The following is a 24,053-nucleotide window of genomic DNA, read 5'->3' on the forward strand; positions in this document are numbered from 1 at the left end:
GATGGTACTTGCCTACACCATTGTGAAGCTATACATAGGTAGTGACCTATGTATAGTGCACACGTGTAATGGTGTCCCCGCACTCACAAAGTCCGGGGAATTTGCCCTGAACCATGTGGGGGCACCTTGGCTAGTGCCAGGGTGCCCACACACTAAGTAACTTAGCACCTAACCTTTACCAGGTAAAGGTTAGACATATAGGTGACTTATAAGTTACTTAAGTGCAGTGAAAAATGGCTGTGAAATAACGTGGACGTTATTTCACTCAGGCTGCAGTGGCAGGCCTGTGTAAGAATTGTCAGAGCTCCCTATGGGTGGCAAAAGAAATGCTGCAGCCCATAGGGATCTCCTGGAACCCCAATACCCTGGGTACCTCAGTACCATATACTAGGGAATTATAAGGGTGTTCCAGTATGCCAATGTAAATTGGTGAAATTGGTCACTAGCCTGTTAGTGACAATTTGTACAGAGAGAGCATAACCACTGAGGTTCTGGTTAGCAGAGCCTCAGTGAGACAGTTAGGCACCACACAGGGAACACATATATATAGGTCACAAACTTATGAGCACTGGGGTCCTGGCTAGCAGGGTCCCAGTGACACATAACAAACATACTGAAAACATAGGGTTTTCACTGTGAGCACTGGGCCCTGGCTGGCAGAATCCCAGTGAGACAGTGAAAACACCCTGACATACACTCACAAACAGGCCAAAAGTGGGGGTAACAAGGCTAGAAAGAGGCTACTTTCTCACACAACCCCCCCCCAAACGAAGGACAATAAGGCTAACCTTGGCCAGTTGAGACTTTATTGTGTAAGTGGTGATAAGTAGAGAGTAGCTCTGCAATAGACTGGTTACTCCCTTTATCATCCACTATATGGTTACTTCCCTGTGGGGATGTGAACCACCCTGTTTGAAGTTGTTTAGCTAAGCAACAATGTAAAGATGTATTTTCAGTGTTTCTCTCAGTAAGTTTTAGTTTAGAGCAGTCCACTGAACCTATTTTTAGTGATGAAAATGCCAGACAGGGATGCTGTCTCAATAAAGCCATAGCTGGGCAAAAACTTTGGCCCATATTTATACTTTTTGACGCAAAACTGCGCCAACGCAGTTTTGCGCCAAAAAAATTAGCGCCGGCTAACGCCATTCTGAAGCGCCATGCGGGCGCCGTATTTATTCAATGACGTTAGCCGGCGTTAGCCGCCGGCGCTGTCTGGTGTGCGTTAAAAAAAACGACGTACACCAGGCAGCGCCGGCGTAGGGGGAAAAGGGCGTATGGGCGTCCACAAATGGTGCAAGTCAGGCTGAGGCAAAAAAATCGCCACAACCCGATTTGCGCCATTTTTTTACGACGCCCATCCCCCATTGAAATGACTCCTGTCTTAGCAAAGACAGGAGTCATGCCCCCTTGCCCAATGGCCATGCCCCGGGGACTTCTGTCCCCTGGGCATGGTCATTGGGCATAGTGGCATGTAGGGGGGCACAAATCAGGCCCCCCTATGCCACAAAAAAAATTAAAAAAAAATACCTACCTGGACTTACCTTAATGTCCCTGGGGTGGGTCCCTCCATCCTTGGGTGTCCTCCTGGGGTGGGCAAGGGTGGCAGGGGGTGTCCCTGGGGGCAGGGGAGGGCACCTCTGGGCTCATTCTGAGCCCACAGGTCCCTTAACGCCTGCTCTGACCCAGGCGCTAAAATCCGGCGCTAATGCGGGTTTTTTAGACCCGCCCACTCCCGGGCGTCATTTTTGCCCGGGAGTATAAATCCAACGCATATGCATCGGAGTCATTTTTTAAGACGGGAACGCCTACCTTGCATATCATTAACGCAAGGAAGGTGTTCACGCAAAAAAATGATGCTAACTCCATGAACTTTGGCGCTAGACGCGTCTAACGCCAAAGTATAAATATGGAGTTAGTTTTGCGTCGAATTTGCGTCGAAAAAAACGACGCAAATTCGGCGCAAACGGAGTATAAATATGCCCCTTTGTCCATATGGCTGGAAGAGAGAACAGGGATGCTGTTTCTCTTGATTTGGAGCAAGGCAGGGATGCTGTCCTATGAGCTCCACACTAGGGCAGGGATGCTGTCCTAAGTGTTGTGAGGCAGTGCAGGGTTTCTGCACTAAAGTTTCTCTGGGAGGGTTGGAGGGATGCTCCATGTTAACTAAAATGGTGCTCTTTTTCTCACCAATGTTAGTTATCCCACAGAGAGGTACTTCTACCTCAGGGAGTACAGCTTTGCCAGCTGATGATTCCCTTGGAACAGGTGCCACCCCAGGAGAGGTTTCTCCCACCACAGGAATGATATCCTGATTGGCAGGGTGGTTTGGGGATACGGTGATACCCTTTTTACCTGTTGTTGGAGAGGGATCCTGAGTTTTCAGGCCTTCTCTCCTTTGCTTTTTCATTTCAGTAGAAATGAGAGGGAACAATTCCTCTGGGATGCCCAGCATGGTTGCATGGGCATAAAACTCTACATCAGCCTAACCTGAGGCCTCTAGGTCATTACCTAAGAGACAGTCTACAGGTAAGCTAGGTGATACTACCACCTGCTTAGGACCAGTAACTCCACCCCAACTAAACTGAATTATAGCTAAGGGAAGAAACTTAGTGGAGTTATGGACATCAATAATCTTATACTGTTGTCCAGTGATGTGTTGTTCAGGATGCACTAGGTTTTCAGTCACCAAAGTGATACTGGCACCTGTGTCCCTGTAGGCCAAGGCCTCAACACCATTTATTGAAACTGTTTGCCTGTACTTATCCATTGTAAGGGGACAAGCAGCCAGTGTGGCAAGGCCAATGCCACTAGGTGTGACAGAAACTGTCTTGGGACTAACTACCCCAGTTTCTATTATGGACCCATAAGTGAACCCAACTACACCCTTAACTTGACTGTTGCCAGCAGTCCCACCACTAGTACCACTACTGCTAGGGGCACTAGAGCTTGATGTATTAGTGGTGGTAGGCTCAGGGGGTTTACCTGGACAGGACTTATCCCCTGGCCTATGGCCTCTGTTTTTACACACAAAGCACCAAGGCTTTTTAAATTGTGTAGGTTGAGAAGAAGAGGAAGAATTTGTTTTATCCCCACCCCCTGAAGCGTGTTTAAGATTTGAAGTGGGATCTTTGGTTTTACCCTTATCCCCATGCTTATCTTGAGATTTCTCACCATCTTCCTTCTTGCCATCCTTGTCACCACCTGTATGAACTTTTCTGTTCACTCTTGTTCTGACCCATTTATCTGCCTTCTTTCCCAATTCTTGGGGAGAGGTCAGATCTGAGTCCACTAGATACTGGTGCAACAAATCAGACACACAATTATTAAGTATATGCTCTCTCAGGATTATGTTATATAGGCTTTCATAGTCAGTAACTTTACTGCCATGTAACCACCCCTTCAAGGCCTTCACTGAATGGTCAACAAAGTCTACCCAGTCTTGTGAAGACTCCTTTTTGGTTTCTCTGAACTTCATCCTGTACTGTTCAGTGGTTAAGCCATAACCATCCAGGAGTGCATTCTTAAGAACTGCAAAATTATTGGCATCACTTTCTTTCACAGTAAGGAGCCTATCCCTACCCTTTCCACTAAATGATAGCCATAGGATAGCAGCCCACTGCCTTTGAGGGACATCCTGTACAACACAGGCCCTCTCAAGTGCAGCAAACCACTTGTTAATGTCATCCCCCTCCTTGTAAGGGGGAACTATCTTGTGCAGATTCCTAGAATCATGCTCTTTTGCAGGATGACTATTTGGAATACTGCTGCTGCCACCATGGGATTCAAATCCCAATTTCTGTCTTTCTCTTTCTATCTCCAATGACTGCCTATCTAAATCCAGCTGTTGCTACTTGAGCTTCAGCCTGGATTGTTCCACTCTCAATCTATTGAGCTCCCTTTCTAACATTCTGTCATCAGTGTGGGTGGGTGAGGCATGTCTAGATACAGAAGTATGCTGAGAATGAACAGAAGACCTGGCCCTAACAGATGGCACTCTAACAACCTGGCTAACAGAATGAATACTCCTACTATGATGAGAAGGAACACCCTTACTGTGATGTGTTACAACACTATTACTGTGATGTGAGGACACATTAGTGTCAGCTATGCTAGGTGGCTTGCTAGGGGGCAGGTTGGAAAGATTCCCTCCCAAATCTTTTGCTAGGGGTGCCCCAGAATCAGAGTGGGAACTATCAGCTAATTTCTCAACAGAAGTGCCAACTAAGGTCTTATCTTGTTCAATGAGCATATTAACCAACAGTTGTCTTGAGGGATTCTTCCCTACCCCTAAACCTCTATCTATGCAGAGACTCCTTGCTTCCTTCCAGCTAAGGTTATCATAAGCTATGTTGGACAGATCAAGAGTTTGGCCTGTGCCAGACATTTTAGACAGTGTTTAAGGGATAGAAAAAGTGAGAAAAAGTTTTTCAGAACTTTTTGAAAGACAGAAAAAAAACTTTTAAAACTTTTTAAGAACTTTTTAGAAAGTTTAGAGGTACTTTTCAGCACTTAGTAAAGAAGTGAGAGAAGAAAAGCAAAACTTTTTGGTTAGGTGTACATACACTGAACTTGTTTTGTATATTTTTCTCTTATGAAAAGTACAATGACAAAAGTGGTAAGTAGTTGCAAAGTACTTATCCCACCGCTGCACAACCAATGTAGGAGGCTGGACTGGCTTGTAGTGAGTACCAAGGGGTACTTACACCTTGCACCTGGCCCAGGTATCCCTTATTAGTGTATAGGGGTGTCTAGCAGCTTAGGCTGATAGAAAATGGTAGCTTAGCAGAGCAGCTTAGGCTGAACTAGAAGACGAGTGAAGCTCCTACAGTACCACTAGTGTCACTTGCACAATATCATAAGAAAACACTATACACAGATATACTAAAAATAAAGGTACTTTATTTTTATGACAATATGCCAAAGTATCTCAGTGAGTACCCTCAGTATGAGGATAGAAAATATACACAAGATATATGTACACAATACCAAAATATGCAGTAATAGCAATAGAAAACAGTGCAAACAATGTATAGTCACAATAGAATGCAATGGGGGCACATAGGGATAGGGGCAACACAAACCATATACTCTAGAAGTGGAAGGCGAACCACGAATGGACCCCAAACCTATGTGACCTTGTAGAGGGTCGCTGGGACTGTAAGAAAACAGTGAGGGTTAGAAAAATAGCCCACCCCAAGACCCTGAAAAGTGAGTGCAAAGTGCATTGAAGTTCCCCAAAGAGCACAGAAGTCGTGATAGGGGAATTCTGCAGGAAAGACCAACACCAGCAATGCAACAACGATGGATTTCCAGACGAGAGTACCTGTGGAACAAGGGGACCAAGTCCAAAAGTCACGATCAAGTCGAGAGTGGGCAGATGCCCAGGAAATGCCAGCTGTGGGTGCAAAGAAGCTGCCACTGGACAGTAGAAGCTGAGGATTCTGCAAGAACGACAAGGGCTAGAAACTTCCCCTTTGGAGGATGGATGTTCCACGTCGTGAAGAGTCATGCAGAAGTGTTTTCCTGCAGAAAGACCGCAAACAAGCCTTGCTAGCTGCAAAGCTTGCGATTAGGATTTTTGGATGCTGCTGTGGCCCAGGAGGGACCAGGATGTCACCAATTGCGTGAGAGGACAGAGGGGGCGTCCAGCAAGACAAGGAGCCCTCTCAGAAGCAGGCAGCACCCGCAGAAGTGCCGGAACAGGTACTACAAAGTGGAGTGAAATGGCACTCACCTGAAGTTGCACAAGAGAGTCCCACGCCGCCGGAGGACAACTCAGGAGGTCGTGCAATGCAGGTTAGATTGCCGTGGACCCAGGCTTGGCTGTGCACAAAGGAAATCCTGGAAAAGTGCACAGGAGCCGGAGTAGCTGCAAAACACGCGGTTCCCAGCAATGCAGTCTGGCGTGGGGAGGCAAGGACTTACCTCCACCAAACTTGGACTGAAGAGTCACTGGACTGTGGCAGTCACTTGGACAGAGTTGCTGAGTTCAAGGGACCTCGCTCGTCGTGCTGAGAGGAGACCCAGAGGACCGGTGATGCAGTTCTTTGGTGCCTGCGGTTGCAGGGGGAAGATTCCGTCGACCCACGGGAGATTTCTTCGGAGCTTCTAGTGCAGAGAGGAGGCAGACTACCCCCACAGCATGCACCGCCAGGAAAACAGTCGAGAAGGCGGCTGGATCAGCGTTACAGTGTCGCAGTAGTCGTCTTTGCTACTTTGTCGCAGTTTTGCAGGCTTCCAGCGCGGTCAGCAGTCGATTCCTTGGCAGAAGGTGAAGAGAGAGATGCAGAGGAACTCTGATGAGCTCTTGCATTCGTTATCTAAGGAATTTCCCAAAGCAGAGACCCTAAATAGCCAGAAAAGAGGGTTTGGCTACTTAGGAGAGAGGATAGGCTAGCAACACCTGAAGGAGCCTATCAGAAGGAGTCTCTGACGTCACCTGCTGGCCCTGGCCACTCAGAGCAGTCCAGTGTGCCAGCAGCACCTCTGTTTCCAAGATGGCAGAGGTCTGGAGCACACTGGAGGAGCTCTGGGCACCTCCCAGGGGAGGTGCTGGTCAGGGGAGTGGTCACTCCCCTTTCCTTTGTCCAGTTTCGCGCCAGAGCAGGGCTGAGGGGTCCCTGAACCGGTGTAGACTGGCTTATGCAGAAATGGGCACCATCTGTGCCCATGAAAGCATTTCCAGATGCTGGGGGAGACTACTCCTCCCCTGCCTTAACACCTTTTTCCAAAGGGAGAGGGTGTAACACCCTCTCTCTGAGGAAGTCCTTTGTTCTGCCTTCCTGGGCCAAGCCTGGCTGGACCCCAGGAGGGCAGAAACCTGTCTGAGGGGTTGGCAGCAGCAGCAGCTGCAGTGAAACCCCTGAAAAGGCAGTTTGGCAGTACCCGGGTCTGTGCTAGAGACCCGTGGGATCATGGGATTGTGCCAACAATGCCAGGATGGCATTGAGGGGGCAATTCCATGATCATAGACATGTTACATGGCCATATTCGGAGTTACCATTGTGAAGCTATACATAGGTAGTGACCTATGTATAGTGCACACGTGTAATGGTGTCCCCGCACTCACAAAGTCCGGGGAATTTGCCCTTAGCCATGTGGGGGCACCTTGGCTAGTGCCAGGGTGCCCACACACTAAGTAACTTAGCACCTAACCTTTACCAGGTAAAGGTTAGACATATAGGTGACTTATAAGTTACTTAGTTGCAGTGGTAAATGGCTGTGAAATAACGTGGACGTTATTTCACTCAGGCTGCAGTGGCAGGCCTGTGTAAGAATTGTCAGAGCTCCCTATGGGTGGCAAAAGAAATGCTGCAGCCCATAGGGATCTCCTGGAACCCCAATACCCTTGGTACCTCAGTACCATATACTAGGGAATTATAAGGGTGTTCCAGTATGCCAATGTAAATTGGTGAAATTGGTCACTAGCCTGTTAGTGATAATTTGTACAGAGAGAGCATGACCACTGAGGTTCTGGTTAGCAGAGCCTCAGTGAGACAGTTAGGCACCACACAGGGAACACATATATATAGGTCACAAACTTATGAGCACTGGGGTCCTGGCTAGCAGGGTCCCAGTGACACATAACAAACATACTGAAAACATAGGGTTTTCACTATGAGCACTGGGCCCTGGCTGGCAGAATCCCAGTGAGACAGTGAAAATACCCTGACATACACTCACAAACAGGCCAAAGGTGGGGGTAACAAGGCTAGAAAGAGGCTACTTTCTCACAGGGATCCACGCAAGCCACCCCTCCCTGGACTCCTTGGGGTGTCTAGTTAAAAAAAATATCTGGGTTTGGTAGGTTTCCCTAGATGAAGGCCGCACCCAGGACCAAAAACATAGGTGCCCCCTCCCCCCCCCCAAACACAGGTAGTTTTGTAATATATCATTTTGATGTGTCCACATACGTCTGTGATGTGCCAAACACTAAAATTGTGAAAAGAAACGCACTTAGGTTATGTGAAAAAGACCCCTCACCCACCAACCAAGTTGGTGGCATGCTTCATCATCGGGGTCCCACCAGAGGCACCTAGTGTGCTGCAACGCCTGATTACAGCGGAGCAGGTTTAGTCATTTTAACCACACATACTGGTTGGATTTGGCACGAGGGTGAGTGATGGGTCAGTGGATCAAATTTTATTAACAAGAGATTTCACAAAAATGAAATGCACTGTTAATAACTGAAAGGCAAAAAACTGAACCAATGACTCACAGCTCTTGAGCTGTAAAGCCGCGACAAGGCACCAACCGCTTTACAGTCCATTCACACACATTTCATACATGACACGCACAAGACCATTCACACCGCCAGCCACGGGCTCAGCACATTACAACACTCACATCGACAGACAGCGCCACTCAAGGGCCCATCACTTACATATGCCCACATGCCTGATACAACAATCACACCAGCTGATGGGAGTGTGTGGACTGGTGTTTGGCTGGCAGTGGGTTGCAGTAGCCAACAGCAAGTCAATATGTACACTATGTACAGCCTCAGCCAAGCCCCACTTCACACACAATGGCATCATTTAAAAAAAAAAAAAAATTAAACAGAGGTACCCCTAACTAAGTAGAAATAATTACAATACTACAAACACAAAAGCTCTAACTAAGTACATGACAGAAATGCTAACCATGAAACTGAACACATGAAAATACAAAACAGACATGAGTGTATACTCATGGTTGTTCCCAGTAATTCTTCTGGGTGTGGTAATTCTTAAAACAACCACCCACACACAGCCCAGGCTTTGAAGGACAATCTGGGCAGTACATTCGAGTCTCCCTCCGGATACCTCTTCGAAAACACACTCTACATTTCTTAGCTGGAAAGTCTTTTTTGGGTGTGGGAGGAATGTGCTCAGCAAAGTGGCGATCTTTCAATCTAGCCACATCCTCCACCACTGCTTCTCTAGGAACTCTGGCCTGTTCCACCACAATAAGGCTCTCTATCACTGACTCCTGAAATTTCATAAATGTCATCTTTGACTCTGGAGACCTATCCTTAAACACAATAAAAGCATTAAAGGTTGCTAAGTGGAAGAGGTGAATTGCTAACTTCTTATACCAAACGTAAGTCTTACGAATAGCAGTATAAGGTTCCAACCTCTGATCAACTCTATCTACACCTCCCATGTGCTTATTATAATCTAAAATGCACACAGGTTTGCGCACTTCAGCAACCTGGCCCCAAACAGTCACGGGGAAGTACTCTCATCATGGATGGTACTTAGCATGTAGACATCCCTCTTGTCTGAAAATTTCAAAGCCAGCAGCTCATCGTTCCGCAAGACACAGCACTGTCCCCTCTCAAGTTTTTTACAAACAAGCTCCCTTGGATAGCCTTTCTGGTTACAACAAATTGTGCTACGAGCAACAGTGTCCACTTTAAACAATTCCTTGAACAACTGCACTCCAGTGTAGAAGTTATCTACATACAAATGGTGACCTTTGTTGAACAGTCGTCTACCAAGATTCCACACAATTTTCTCAGTGGCTCCAAAAGTGGGAGGACAACCAGGGGGGTCAATATTGGAATCCCTACCAGTGTAGACACGGAAACTATACACATATCCTGTACTACTTTCAGACAGCATATACAATTGAATTCCATTTCGTGCCCTTTTGCTAGGAATGTACTGCCTAAAAACCAAACGGCCCTTGAAGAGGACCAAAGACTTGTCCACACTTATCTCTTTGCCTGGAACATAGACCTCCGAAAACCGATCTACAAAATGATCAAGGACAGTCCTAATCTTAAAAAGACGGCCAGAATCAGGGTGATCTCGTGGCAAGGCTAATGCATTGTCAACAAAATGCAGCATCCTAAGAAGAAGCAAATACCGATTACGACTCATGTTCGCAGGAAATATAGCTGTTACCATCAAGGGACTAGTAGACCAATAAGAAACCAGTGACCGCTTCCTTACCAACCCCATCAAAAAAGTCAAACCCAAAAACTTTTTTATCTCCTCCAAATTTGTGGGAATCCACTGGGCAGCTCTGGAGTGTGGCCTAAGTCTAGCAGCGTTGTCCCTCAAATGCTGCTCCGCATACAAATTAGTCTGCTCAACAATCTCTTCCAAAAACACATCATCCATGAATAACTCAAAGAAATTGACAGGCAAAAAGTTCTCTGTATTGGCGCTACGCCCCGGGAGACCAGTAAAGGCAGACAACTCTGGCTGCTCCATGTTTGGGGCAACCCAGAGATCAGGTCTTATAATGGGAAACCTTTCAGCCCCAGGTTGCTGCACTAATGGCACATCAGTGTCCTCCTCTAAAACAGGCCCTTCATCTGCACTGAGTGTGGCTTCCTCATCAGAAGATTCCTCTCCAACAGAAACATCACTGCCAGAATCTCTCACTTCCTCCTCTGCCTCAGATGCAGAGTCCGTCTCATAATCATGATCAGACATTGACTCAAAAAGCATACCAACCACTTGCTGAGCGGCCATCCTGCGGCTAGCCATGATCTTTCCTACTAAAATTAACTGGACAAATTCACCACCAACAACCAGCACTGTGTAAGATAAGTAATAAAGTGTAGCTTTATTAGTAAGAGTTATAAACTCAAAAACTATACCGCTCACTTGCCTGAAAAAGCTTGAATCACCAGCAACTACTCTGCACAGACACAGCAATCACCAATGATATCCCACTAAAAAGAAAGAAAGAAAAGCAAATTAGAAATAAGACAAAACAAATATCATTGTGCACAAATCTAAGGACAATTTCACACACAATCCTGCATTAGTACACCCCCTACAAACATGTCATTCATGCATGGCAACAATACTTGTAGGAGGCTGGACTGGCTTGTAGTGAGTACCAAGGGGTACTTGCACCTTGCACCAGGCCCAGTTATCCCTTATTAGTGTATAGGGTGTCTAGCAGCTTAGGCTGATAGATAATGGTAGCTTAGCAGAGCAGCTTAGGCTGAACTAGGAGACGTGTGAAGCTACTACAGTACCACTTAGTGTCATATGCACAATATCATAAGAAAACACAATACACAGTTATACTAAAAATAAAGGTACTTTATTTTTATGACAATATGCCAAAGTATCTTAGAGTGTACCCTCAGTGAGAGGATAGGAAATATACACAAGATATATATACACAATAGCAAAAATATGCAGTATAGTCTTAGAAAACAGTGCAAACAATGTATAGTTACAATAGGATGCAATGGGGAAACATAGGGATAGGGGCAACACAAACCATATACTCCAAAAGTGGAATGTGAACCACGAATGGACCCCAAACCTATGTGACCTTGTAGAGGGTCGCTGGGACTATTAGAAAATAGTGAGAGTTAGAAAAATAACCCTCCCCAAGACCCTGAAAAGTGAGTGCAAAGTGCACTAAAGTTCCCCTAAGGACAAAAGAGTCGTGTTAGAGGAATAATGCAGGAAAGACACAAACCAGCAATGCAACAACTGTGGATTTCCAATCTAGGGTACCTGTGGAACAAGGGGACCAAGTCCAAAAGTCACAACCAAGTCGGAGATGGGCAGATGCCCAGGAAATGCCAGCTGCGGGTGCAAAGAAGCTTCGACTGGACAGAAGAAGCTGAGGTTTCTGCAGGAACGAAAAGGGCTAGAGACTTCCCCTTTGGTGGACGGATTCCTCTCGCCTTGGAGAGTCGTGCAGAAGTGTTTTCCCGCCGGAAGGACGCCAACAAGCCTTGCTACATGCAAATCGTGCTTTTGGCGTTTTTGGACGCTGCTGGGGCCCAGGATGACCAGGAGGTCGCAAATTGGACCTGCAGAGAGAGGGGACGTCGAGCAAGACAAATAGCCCTCACTGAAGCAGGTAGCACCCGGAGAAGTGCCAGAAACAGGCACTACAAGGATGCGGGAAACGGTGCTCGCCGAAGTTGCACAAAGGAGTCCCACGTCGCCAGAGACCAACTTAGAAAGTCGTGCAATGCAGGTTAGAGTGCCGTGGACCCAGGCTTGGCTGTGCACAAAGGATTTCCGCCGGAAGTGCACAGGGGCCGGAGTAGCTGCAAAGTCGCGGTTCCCAGCAATGCAGCCCAGCGAGGTGAGGCAAGGACTTACCTCCACCAAACTTGGGCTGAAGAGTCACTGGACTGTGGGAGTCACTTGGACAGCATCGCTGGATTCGAGGGACCTCGCTCGTCGTGCTGAGAGGAGACCCAAGGGACCGGTAATGCAGCTTTTTGGTGCCTGCGGTTGCAGGGGGAAGATTCCGTCGACCCACGGGAGATTTCTTCGGAGCTTCTGGTGCAGAGAGGAGGCAGGCTACCCCCACAGCATGCACAAGCAGGAAAACAGTCGAGAAGGCGGCAGGATCAGCGTTACAGAGTTGCAGTAGTCGTCTTTGCTACTATGTTGCAGGTTTGCAGGCTTCCAGCGCGGTAAGCGGTCGATTCCTTATCAGAAGGTGAAGGGAGAGATGCTGAGGAACTCGGCTGAGCTCATGTATTCGTTATCTAAAGTTTCCCCAGAGACAGAGACCCTAAATAGCCAGAAAAGAGGGTTTGGCTACCTAGGAGAGAGGATAGGCTACTAACACCTGAAGGAGCCTATCAGCAGGAGTCTCTGACGTCACCTGGTGGCACTGGCCACTCAGAGCAGTCCAGTGTGCCAGCAGCACCTCTGTTTCCAAGATGGCAGAGGTCTGGAGCACACTGGAGGAGCTCTGGACACCTCCCAGGGGAGGTGCAGGTCAGGGGAGTGGTCACTCCCCTTTCCTTTGTCCAGTTTCGCGCCAGAGCAGGGGCTAAGGGGTCCTGAACCGGTGTAGACTGGCTTATGCAGAATTGGGCACATCTGTGCCCAAGAAAGCATTTCCAGAGGCTGGGGGAGGCTACTCCTCCCCTGCCTTCACACCATTTTCCAAAGGGAGAGGGTGTCACACCCTCTCTCAGAGGAAGTTCTTTGTTCTGCCATCCTGGGCCAGGCCTGGCTGGACCCCAGGAGGGCAGATGCCTGTCTGAGGGGTTGGCAGCAGCAGCAGCTGCAGTGAAACCCCAGGAAGGGCAGTTTGGCAGTACCAGGGTCTGTGCTACAGACCACTGGGATCATGGGATTGTGCCAACTATGCCAGGATGGCATAGAGGGGGCAATTCCATGATCATAGACATGTTACATGGCCATATTCGGAGTTACCATGGTGAAGCTACATATAGGTAGTGACCTATATGTAGTGCACGCGTGTAATGGTGTCCCCGCACTCACAAAGTTCAGTGAATTGGCTCTGAACAATGTGGGGGCACCTTGGCTAGTGCCAGGGTGCCCACACACTAAGTAACTTTGCACCTAACCTTTACCAGGTAAAGGTTAGACATATAGGTGACTTATAAGTTACTTAAGTGCAGTGTAAAATGGCTGTGAAATAACGTGGACGTTATTTCACTCAGGCTGCAGTGGCAGGCCTGTGTAAGAATTGTCAGAGCTCCCTATGGGTGGCAAAAGAAATGCTGCAGCCCATAGGGATCTCCTGGAACCCCAATACCCTGGGTACCTCAGTACCATATACTAGGGAATTATAAGGGTGTTCCAGTAAGCCAATGTAAATTGGTAAAATTGGTCACTAGCCTGTTAGTGACAATTTGAAAGTGATGAGAGAGCATAACCACTGAGGTTCTGGTTAGCAGAGCCTCAGTGAGACAGTTAGGCACCACACAGGGAACATATACATGCACACCTATGAGCACTGGGGCCCTGTGTGACAGGGTCCCAGTGACACATACATATAGGCCACAAACCTATGAGCACTGGGGTCCTGACCAGCAGGATCCCAGTGACACATAACAACCATACTGAAAACATAGTGTTTTCACTATGAGCACTGAGGCCTGGCTATCAGGATCCCAGTGAGACAGTGAAAACAGTGACAAACACCCTGACATACACTCACAAACAGGCCAAAAGTGGGGGTAACAAGGCTAGAAAGAGGCTACCTTCTCACACAACCCCCCCCCCCCAAACGAAGGACAATAAGGCTAACCTTGGCCAGTTGAGACTTTATTGTCTAAGTGGTGATAAGTAGAGAGTAGCTCTGCAATAGACTGGTTACTCCCTTTATCATCCACTATATGGTTACTTCCCTGTGGGGATGTAAACCACCCTGTTTGAAGTTTTTTAGCTAAGCAACAATGTGAAGATGTATTTTCAGAGTTTCTATCAGTAAGTTTTAGTTTAGAGCAGTGGGAATTGTCCACTGAACCTATTTGTAGTGATGGAAATGCCAGACAGGGATGCTGTCTCAGAAAAGCCATAGCTGGGCAAAAACTTTGTCCATATGGCTGGAAGAGAGAACAGGGATGCTGTTTCTCTTGAGTTGGAGCAGGGCAGGGATGCTGTCCTATGAGCTCCACACTAGGGCAGGGATGCTGTCCTAAGTGTTGTGAGGTAGTGCAGGGTTTCTGCACTAAAGTTTCTCTGGGAGGGTTGGAGGGATGCTCCATGTTAACTAAAATGGTGCTGTTTTTCTCACCAATGTTAGTTATCCCACAGAGAGGTACTTCCACCTCAGGGAGTCCAGCTTTGCCAGCTGATGATTCCCTTGGAACAGGTGCCACCCCAGGAGAGGTTTCTCCCACCACAGGAATAGTATCCTGAATGGTAGGGTGGTTAGGGGATACTGTGATACCCTTTTTACCTGTTGATGGAGAGGGATCCTGAGTTTTCAGGCCTTCTCTCCTTTGCTTTTTCATTTCACTTGAAATGAGAGGGAACAATTCCTCAGGGATGCCCAGCATGGCTGCATGGGCATAAAACTCTACATCAGCCCAACCTGAGGCCTCTAGGTCATTACCTAAGAGACAGTCTACAGGTAAGCTAGGTGATACCACCACCTGCTTAGGGCCAGTAACTCCACCCCAACTAAACTGAATTATAGCTAAGGGAAGAAACTTAGTGGAGTTATGGACATCAATAATCTTATACTGTTGTCCAATGATGTGTTGATCAGGGTGCACTAGGTTTTCAGTCACCAAAGTGAAACTGGCACCTGTGTCCCTGTAGGCCAAGGCCTCAACACCATTTATTGAAACTGTCTGCCTGTACTTATCCATTGTAAGGGGACAAGCAGCCAGTGTGGCAAGGCCAATGCCACTAGGTGTGACAGAAACTGTCTTGGGACTGATTACATCAGTTTCCACTATGGACCCATAAGTGAACCCAACTACACCCTTTGCTTGACTGTTGCCAGCAGTCCCACCACTAGTACCACTACTGCTAGGGGCACTAGAGCTTGATGTATTAGTGGTGGTAGGCTCAGGGGGTTTACCTGGACAGGACTTATCCCCTGGCCTATGGCCTCTATTTTTACACACAAAGCACCAAGGCTTTTTAATGTGTGCAGGTTGGGAAGAAGAGGAAGAATTAGTTTTATCCCCACCCTCTGAAGAGTGTTTAAGATTTGAAGTGGGATCTTTGGTTTTACCCTTATCCCCATGCTTATCTTGAGATTTTTCACCATCTTTCTTCTTATTGCCATCTTTGTCACCCCCTGTATGAACTTTTCTGTTCACCCTTGTTCTGACCCATTTGTCTGCCTTCTTTCCCAATTCTTGGGGAGAGGTCAGATCAGAGTCTACCAGGTACTGGTGCAACAAATCAGACACACAATTATTAAGTATATGCTCTCTCAGGATTGTGTTATACAGGCTTTCATAATCAGTAACTTTACTGCCATGTAACCACCCCTCCAAGGCCTTCACTGAATGGTCAATGAAATCAACCCAGTCTTGTGAAGACTCCTTTTTGGTCTCTCTGAACTTTATCCTGTACTGTTCAGTGGTTAAGCCATAACCATCCAGGAGTGCATTCTTAAGAACTGTAAAATTATTGGCATCATTTTCTTTCACAGTAAGGAGCCTATCCCTACCTTTTCCACTAAATTATAGCCATAGGATAGCAGCCCACTGCTTTTGAGGGACATCCTGTACAGCACAGGCCCTCTCAAGTGCAGCAAACCACTTGTTAATGTCATCCCCCTCCTTATAAGGGGGAACTATCTTGTGCAGATTCCTGGAATCATGCTCTTTTGCAGGATGACTATGGGGAATACTGCTGCTGCCACCATGGGTATCTAAACCCAACTTCTGTCTTTCCCTCTCTACTTCTAAAGACTGTCTATCCAAATCCAGCTGTTGCTTCTTGAGCTTCAGTCTGGTTTGTTCCACTCTCAATCTATTGAGCTCCCTTTCTAACAATCTGTCATCAGGGTGGGTGGGAGGGACATTTCTAGATACAGAGGTATGATGGGAATGAACAGAAGGAGACCTGTCCCTTACAGAGGGCACCCTAACAGCTTGGCTACCAGTATAATGTGAGAGCACACCATTAGTATGGTGTGATTCAACCTCTGTACCAACTATGCTAGACTGTCTAGTAATGGGCAGGCTGAGAAGTTTCTTTCCTGAACCTTTTCCTGGGGGAGTCCCTGGATCAGATTGAGAACCATTAGCTACTTTTTCTACAGATTGGGCACTTATGGCCTTATCCTGTACTCTAAGCATATTAATTAACAGTTCTAAGGAAGGATTCTTCCCTACACTCAAACCTCTCTCTATGCAGAGACTCCTTGCTCCTTTCCAGCTAAGGTGATCATATGCAAGTTTGGACAGTTCAACATTTTTTCCTGTGCCAGACATTTTTTAGAGAGAGTTTAAAGTGATAGCAAAAGAGAAAAAAGTTTTCAGAACTTTTTGGAAAGACAGAAAAAAACTTTTTAAACTTTTAAGAACTTTTTGAAAGTTTTAGAAGTACTTTTCAGCACTTAGAAAAGAGTGAAAAGAGGAAATGCAAAACTTTTTGGCTATGTGTATATACACTGACCTTGTTTTGTATATTTTTCTCTTATGAAAAGTACAATGACAAGAGTGGTAAGTAGTCTCAAGCACTTATCCCACCACTGCACAACCAAATGTAGGAGGCTGGACTGGCTTGTAGTGAGTACCAAGGGGTACTTGCACCTTGCACCAGGCCCAGTTATCCCTTATTAGTGTATAGGGTGTCTAGCAGCTTAGGCTGATAGATAATGGTAGCTTAGCAGAGCAGCTTAGGCTGAACTAGGAGACGTGTGAAGCTACTACAGTACCACTTAGTGTCATATGCACAATATCATAAGAAAACACAATACACAGTTATACTAAAAATAAAGGTACTTTATTTTTATGACAATATCTCAAAGTATCTTAGAGTGTACCCTCAGTGAGAGGATAGGAAATATACACAAGATATATATACACAATAGCAAAAATATGCAGTATAGTCTTAGAAAACAGTGCAAACAATGTATAGTTACAATAGGATGCAATGGGGAAACATAGGGATAGGGGCAACACAAACCATATACTCCAAAAGTGGAATGTGAACCACGAATGGACCCCAAACCTATGTGACCTTGTAGAGGGTCGCTGGGACTATTAGAAAATAGTGAGAGTTAGAAAAATAACCCTCCCCAAGACCCTGAAAAGTGAGTGCAAAGTGCACTAAAGTTCCCCTAAGGACAAAAGAGTCGTGTTAGAGGAATAATGCAGGAAAGACACAAACCAGCAATGCAACAACTGTGGATTTCCAATCTAGGTTACCTGTGGAACAAGGGGACCAAGTCCAAAAGTCACAAGCAAGTCGGAGATGGGCAGATGCCCAGGAAATGCCAGCTGCGGGTGCAAAGAAGCTTCGACTGGACAGAAGAAGCTGAGGTTTCTGCAGGAACGAAAAGGGCTAGAGACTTCCCCTTTGGTGGACGGATCCCTCTCGCCTTGGAGAGTCGTGCAGAAGTGTTTTCCCGCCGGAAGGACGCCAACAAGCCTTGCTACACGCAAATCGTGCGTTTGGCGTTTTTGGACGCTGCTGGGGCCCAGGAGGGACCAAATTGGACCTGCAGAGAGAGGGGACGTCGAGCAAGACAAAGAGCCCTCACTGAAGCAGGTAGCACCCGGAGAAGTGCCAGAAACAGGCACTACGAGGATGCGGGAAACAGTGCTCGCCGAAGTTGCACAAAGGAGTCCCACGTCGCCGGAGACCAACTTAGAAAGTCGTGCAATGCAGGTTAGAGTGCCGTGGACCCAGGCTTGGCTGTGAACAAAGGATTTCCGCCGGAAGTGCACAGGGGCCGGAGTAGCTGCAAAGTCGCGGTTCCCAGCAATGCAGCCCAGCGAGGTGAGGCAAGGACTTACCTCCTCCAAACTTGGGCTGAAGAGTCACTGGACTGTGGGGGTCACTTGGACAGCATCGCTGGATTCGAGGGACCTCGCTCGTCGTGCTGAGAGGAGACCCAAGGGACCGGTAATGCAGCTTTTTGGTGCCTGCGGTTGCAGGGGGAAGATTCCGTCGACCCACGGGAGATTTCTTCGGAGCTTCTGGTGCAGAGAGGAGGCAGGCTACCCCCACAGCATGCACAAGCAGGAAAACAGTTGAGAAGGCGGCAGGATCAGCGTTACAGAGTTGCAGTAGTCGTCTTTGCTACTATGTTGCAGGTTTGCAGGCTTCCAGCGCGGTCAGCGGTCGATTCCTTATCAGAAGGTGAAGGGAGAGATGCAGAGGAACTCGGCTGAGCTCATGCATTCGTTATCTAAAGTTTCCCCAGAGACAGAGACCCTAAATAGCCAGAAAAGAGGGTTTGGCTACCTAGGAGAGAGGATAGGCTACTAACACCTGAAGGAGCCTATCAGCAGGAGTCTCTGACGTCACCTGGTGGCACTGGCCACTCAGAGCAGTCCAGTGTGCCAGCAGCACCTCTGTTTCCAAGATGGCAGAGGTCTGGAGCACACTGGAGGAGCTCTGGACACCTCCCAGGGGAGGTGCAGGTCAGGGGAGTGGTCACTCCCCTTTCCTTTGTCCAGTTTCGCGCCAGAGCAGGGGCTAAGGGGTCCCTGAACCGGTGTAGACTGGCTTATGCAGAATTGGGCACATCTGTGCCCAAGAAAGCATTTCCAGAGGCTGGGGGAGGCTACTCCTCCCCTGCCTTCACACCATTTTCCAAAGGGAGAGGGTGTCACACCCTCTCTCAGAGGAAGTTCTTTGTTCTGCCATCCTGGGCCAGGCCTGGCTGGACCCCAGGAGGGCAGATGCCTGTCTGAGGGGTTGGCAGCAGCAGCAGCTGCAGTGAAACCCCAGGAAGGGCAGTTTGGCAGTACCAGGGTCTGTGCTACAGACCACTGGGATCATGGGATTGTGCCAACTATGCCAGGATGGCATAGAGGGGGCAATTCCATGATCATAGACATGTTACATGGCCATATTCGGAGTTACCATGGTGAAGCTACATATAGGTAGTGACCTATATGTAGTGCACGCGTGTAATGGTGTCCCCGCACTCACAAAGTTCAGTGAATTGGCTCTGAACAATGTGGGGGCACCTTGGCTAGTGCCAGGGTGCCCACACACTAAGTAACTTTGCACCTAACCTTTACCAGGTAAAGGTTAGACATATAGGTGACTTATAAGTTACTTAAGTGCAGTGTAAAATGGCTGTGAAATAACGTGGACGTTATTTCACTCAGGCTGCAGTGGCAGGCCTGTGTAAGAATTGTCAGAGCTCCCTATGGGTGGCAAAAGAAATGCTGCAGCCCATAGGGATCTCCTGGAACCCCAATACCCTGGGTACCTCAGTACCATATACTAGGGAATTATAAGGGTGTTCCAGTAAGCCAATGTAAATTGGTAAAATTGGTCACTAGCCTGTTAGTGACAATTTGAAAGTGATGAGAGAGCATAACCACTGAGGTTCTGGTTAGCAGAGCCTCAGTGAGACAGTTAGGCACCACACAGGGAACATATACATGCACACCTATGAGCACTGGGGCCCTGTGTGACAGGGTCCCAGTGACACATACATATAGGCCACAAACCTATGAGCACTGGGGTCCTGACCAGCAGGATCCCAGTGACACATAACAACCATACTGAAAACATAGTGTTTTCACTATGAGCACTGAGGCCTGGCTATCAGGATCCCAGTGAGACAGTGAAAACAGTGACAAACACCCTGACATACACTCACAAACAGGCCAAAAGTGGGGGTAACAAGGCTAGAAAGAGGCTACCTTCTCACAATACTCCTTTGGAGTAAATTGTTTTTACTTACCTAAAACATGCAACTATGCAAACAGCAGGTCAACCACCGCCAAAACCGCAAGGAGCCACAGCAAATAAAGCAAAAGCTTTGAACTAGAACAGAAAGGAGGAAAACATTTTTTATCACAAATGCAAATACTTCATCAGTTGACAAACACCCCACCATCAAACATTTAGAAATTGGTGCCTAAGTGGATTCTGCCATAGGGGCAGATGGGCCTACTAAAAAAATAGGCCTATCTGCCCCAAGGAGGGCAGAAAATACCTTTAGTAATGTGTCTCCATGGGGAGCGACCCTTGCCCAAGGGGACAGCCCCCAAACAAAAAAAACAAAAAAACACACACACACACTATCTCTGGTGCCTAGGTGGCTTCTGGGCCTAAAACAATAGGCCCATCTGCCCCCCAGTGGGGCAGAAATGGCCAACAGGTCAATGCCCCCCACAAAAATAAACATTAAAAAAATCCCTGGCGTTCTAGTGGTTTCTGCCTCCCTTGGGGGCAGATCAGCCTAAAAATAATAGGCCGATCTGTCCCCAAGGGGTGCAGAAATGGCCTTGGTACATGTGCCCCCAAAGGACGGTGGGTGACCCTTGCCCAAGGCCCCCCCCATCCACTAACACACACAATCCCTTTTGTCTAAGTGGCTTCTGCCCCCTTGGGGGCAGGTGGGCCTAAAAAAATAGGCCCGTCTTCCCCCAAGGGGGGCAGAAATGGCCAACAGGTCAATGCCCCCCTTGCGGGGCGCCCCTTGCCCAAGGGGACGTCCCCCCACAAAAATAAACATATTTAAAAAAATCCCTGGCGTTCTAGTGGTTTCTGCCCCCCTTGGGGGCAGATCAGCCTAAAAATAATAGGCCGATCTGTCCCCAAGGGGTGCAGAAATGGCCTTGGGACATGTGCCCACAAAGGGGGGGGCAACCCTTACCCAAGGCCCCCCCCCATCCACTAACACACACACACACACACACTATCTCTGGTGTCTAAGTGGCTTCTGCCCCCCTTGGGGGCAGATGGGCCAAACAAAATAGCCCCATCTGCCCCCAAGGGGGGCAGAAATGGGCAACAGATCAATGCCCCCCTTATTAAAAAAATCCCTGGCGTTCTAGTGGTTTCTGCCCACCTTGGGGGCAGATCAGCCTAAAAATAATAGGTCGATCTGTCCCCAAGGGGTTCAGAAATGGCCTTGGTACATGTGCCCCCAAAGGGGGGGCAACCCTTGCCCAAGGGGCCTCCCCCCCCATCCACTAACACACACACACACACTATCCCTGATGTCTAAGTGGCTTCTGCCCCCCTTGGGGGCAGATGGGCCTAAGAAAATAGGCCCTTTGCCCCAAGGGGGGCAGAAATGGCCAACAGGTCAATGCCCCCCTTGGGAGGGCACCCCTTGCCCAAGGGGACGCCCCCCCATATAAATAAACAAATAAAAAAAAAAACATCCCTGGCATTCCTGAGGTTTCTGCCCCCCTTGGGGAACCCAGGGACCCCCACTGAATCATCATGGAAATCGGGGGACCCCCGCCTAGGTCATTACTGGAATCTGGGGACCTAATTTAGGAATATCTGTTAATATTTTTTATTTTCTAGGCTCTCGCGGACTCCCTGAGAAGGCTTCTCGGACCCCCAGGGGTCGCCGGACCACAGGTTGGGAACCACTGCACTAAACACACAATCCCTGGTGCCTAAGTGGCTTCTGCCCCCCTTGGGGGCAGATGGACCTAAAAAAAAATAGGCCGATCTGCCCCCAAGGGGGGCAGAAAAGGCCAAAAGTTCTATGCCCCCTTGGGGGGGCGCCCCCCCACATAAATAAACAAAAATAAAAACATCCCTGGCGTTCCAGTGGTTTCTGCCCCCCTTGGGGGCAGATCAGCCTAAAATAGTAGCCTGTGTGAAATGGTGCATGCACCCGTTCACAGCCATTTACACTGCACCAGGTCACTTATAAGTCACCCATATACCAGTTCTTCCAACCCTGAAGGCTGGGTGCAGAGTACCTGTGTGTCAGGGCACCCCTACACATAATCCCCCACATCATCCAGGACCATTTTCTCGGACTTTGTGAGTGTGGGGACGCCATTTTACACGTGCACTGGACATAGGTCAATACCTATGCCCAGCTTCACGATGGTAGCTCTGAATATGGCCATGTAAGGTGTCTAACATTTTGGAAGTATACCCCAATGGTGATTCTAGCATTGGTTGTATAATTCCATGCACTCTGGGGGCTCTACAGTGGACTCCCAGTACTGTCAAACCAGCCTTGTGAGGTTTTCCAGGCAGACCAAGCTACTGCCACCTCACAGACAGGTTTCTGCCCTCCTGTTGCTTTAGCAGCTCAAGCCCAGGAAGGCAGAACAAAGGATTTCCTTTGGGAGAGGGGTGTTACGCCCTCTCCCTTTGGAAATAGATGTTACAGGCTTGCAAGGGGTAGCCTCCTTAGGCCACTGACAATGCTTTGAAGGGCACATATGGTGACCTCCTTGAATAAGCCGGTCTACACTGGTTCAGGGACCCCCAGTCCCTGCTCTGGCACAATACTGGACAGAGGAAAGGGAAGTGACCACTCCTGTGTCCATCACCTCCACAGGGGTGGTGTTCAGAGCTCCTCCAGAGGGTCCCTGTGTTTCACCATCTTGGATTCAAGGTTGGAAGGGAACTCTGGGAGCATCTGAGTGGCTAGTGTCAGCAGATGACGTCAGGGCCCCCTCCTCATAGGTGGTCACCCAGCTAGGTGACCAATCCTCCTTTCAGGCCTATTTAGGGTCTCTCTCTTGGGTGATTCCTCAGATTCGGTTTGCAAGGCTCCAGCAGCATTCCTCTGCAACCTCCACTTCAACTTCTGACCGAAGAAACTGCATCTGGACACTCAACCTGACAAGCTGCAACAAATAAGCAAGAAGCCTCTTGCAACATTGTATCCACGGCTCCATCCAGCAACTGCAACATTTCCCCGGTCGTGCATCCTCCAAGGACAGCCCATCTTCAGCCTGCACCAGAAAGAAGGAGGAATCTCCTTTGGGGTGAAGGAGTCACTCCCCTGCATCCACAGGCACCCACTGCAACAACAAACAGCTGCGTGGATCCCCTCTCCTGCTGAGCTGCATGGATCCTGCAACATTGGTGGTGTTGTGGTGGGATAAGCACTTGAAATTGCCTTATCACTCTGTCACCTGGTGCTTTTTACAGGAAACAACATTCCTTATCTAGAGGTGTACATAGTACCTAGTGCAGAATGCTAGTCTCAAATGTTTAGGTAAGCTAGTGTATAGGCGTGGCCCTTACTCTAAACTTCTTTCAGAGCGACTAGGAGTTAGGTAGGTTAAGTGCACCTTACAATATCCTAACGCACATCAAGTCTGCAACTGGACACACCTCTGAGGTCATGGACTCTCCCTATGAGAACCTGGCCTTCAAGGATTTGAAGGGGATGTGTGCAGAGAGAAAGTTGGACATGGGGAGGAACCCTAATAAGAGTCTGCTCTTGGGCCTCCTCCTCCAGGACAACCAGGACTAAGCTGGTGGCCAGGAGGAGGAAGAAAATGACATTCTAAATCTAGGGGAGGGTACCTCAAGGGATCCTCATGTTCCTAGCAGACCCACTAGCATAGTTGGGAGTGGGAAGGGAAGCCATACTGGTAGGGTCCCCGTTACACCCAGAGGGCAAATAGAATGGGTTACCTTACCAAGCCTAGGAATATATCCCCCTCTGCTCAATCTCACATCACTTAAGTGTCTGAGGGATCACACTGCACAGCTACAGGAGATGACTCTCTAGATAGGGAGCTTAGGAGACTGAGACTGGAGCAGCAGCTAGCCCTAGATAGGGAGGCCTTGGCAGTGGCGAGAGAGGGGCAGGGGTTGAGGTTAACACCCCATGGTTGCAGCAGCTCTGGCTTCAGGGATTACAGGATAAGAGAGGACTCCTTGGATTCCAGAAACCTGCACAAAATAGTTCCCCCATACATGGTAGGGGACTGA

Source organism: Pleurodeles waltl, chromosome 4_2, assembly GCF_031143425.1.
Source record: "Pleurodeles waltl isolate 20211129_DDA chromosome 4_2, aPleWal1.hap1.20221129, whole genome shotgun sequence".
NCBI lineage: Eukaryota > Metazoa > Chordata > Amphibia > Caudata > Salamandridae > Pleurodeles > Pleurodeles waltl.